Here is a 1,709-nt window from a genome sequence, read left to right on the forward strand (position 1 = left end):
TAGGGAATACCAATCTTCTGATGCTTCCCTAGCCAACTTGTCGTGTTCCACAACTCACAGGTGCTGGATCATGCGAGAGAATGGCCTTCTGTGCAGAGTCACTTATATAAATGCTCTGCATGAGGGGTGGGCAGCAACTAAAGAGGTAGTCATCCCAAGTATGTAATGGGCACAGCTCTTAGCACTAGCCTATGACTTCCCCGTAGCTAGCCATCTAACTATGAAAATGAATACTAGACTACAACATAGCTTCTATCTAATAAACCGGGTTCATCCAGTATGTAAAGAGGTACTGTGCCTCTTGCAGTGATTGACCACATCTGGAGAACCCCCTTCCATGTATCCCTCCAGTTCATGCCAATTATGCGGAAGTCTTTCTAATGAATGGCCTTTTATATTGTAGGTCCTCTTCAAACGCGCAGTCAGAAAGTGGAGAGATGCATTCTCACCCAAGTAAACTATGCCATCCAAGGCCATAGCTGTGTCATCTACAATCGCTAAGCATGTAGTTTGAGCTCCTATAAACACCTTTAGACAGCCAATATTCCCACAAATTGAACAGTAAGTCGATGTCCTAATTCCAGTGAGTGCTGATGTGGACCCTGTATGTATAGATTGGGTTAGGCCCATCTTCACCACTTCTTACCATCCTTTGACCAACAACCTTTTCAGAGAGATTTAATAATACCATGGGGCATTTGCTAAAGTCATATGTCCATTCTAAAGAGGAAGATAGGGAAAATTCCCTGCAGCAGTGGCTGTTAGAGTACTGGTAAGTCCCGTAGCAATCTTCTGGCTTCTCCACAATCAAGTTGCTATCTAAACAGAAGTTTTACAGAATATTTTATTATGAAATGAAGGCTGTTCCTCTGAGCCATGGAATGTGGTAGAATTATGCCAGATGTCTCTATAGCAATAAGTCACGTATGGTCTTAAACCTAAAAAGGATAGCAAAGCATGTATGGTACTATTTCTGGTCCTTTGCATTCTTTTATTTGCTCATGATTTAGCGAATCACTTGATGCCATGTGTAAATATTACTTGTGTAAACGTTACTTGAATAAAAACAAGGTGATGAATAATATTGCTTTGTAATCATGGTGTGTAATGTTTCATGTAAGTTTCACTTACCGAAAAGTAGAGCATACATAGGTTTGTGTGGACTTTATTGTTAGCCTACTATCACAGTTTGAGGAATGGTTTCTGGTAACATACAATGAATAGCATCGCATTCAGACAATGGGTTGGGTATGATACAATACTGGCAGCTGATTCTCTGCGATTTTGGTGAATATTCTAACCCTAACCCACCAATCCCGCAGCCTAACCACAACTGTCCCCTTTAGAAGCCTAACCATAACCGTCCCATTCCACAGCTTAACTCTAACCCGCCCCCTAGTGCCTAACCCTAACCCAGGGTCAGACTGGTCCACAATGTTACTGGAGGAGACCCCTGGTGGACACTACTGCCTGAGGGCCCACTCCCTCCTCTAGGGAACAGGTTCCAGACTGTGCACTCAAATTATACATTATACATACAGTATGTATACATATGTTAAATTATACTGCACTGGACTATGGTGTATTTTCTACAGTGCATTGCTGTTATTAATATAGTACATTATCATACATGGACTAGCAGTATTTGCTATATATATTTATCAACGGGCACAGATGATGCACTCTCTAATGGTTAGCCAAACCTCTAT

The sequence above is a fragment of the Pseudophryne corroboree genome, chromosome 8 (genome assembly GCF_028390025.1).
Source record: "Pseudophryne corroboree isolate aPseCor3 chromosome 8, aPseCor3.hap2, whole genome shotgun sequence".
NCBI classification, from domain to species: domain Eukaryota; kingdom Metazoa; phylum Chordata; class Amphibia; order Anura; family Myobatrachidae; genus Pseudophryne; species Pseudophryne corroboree.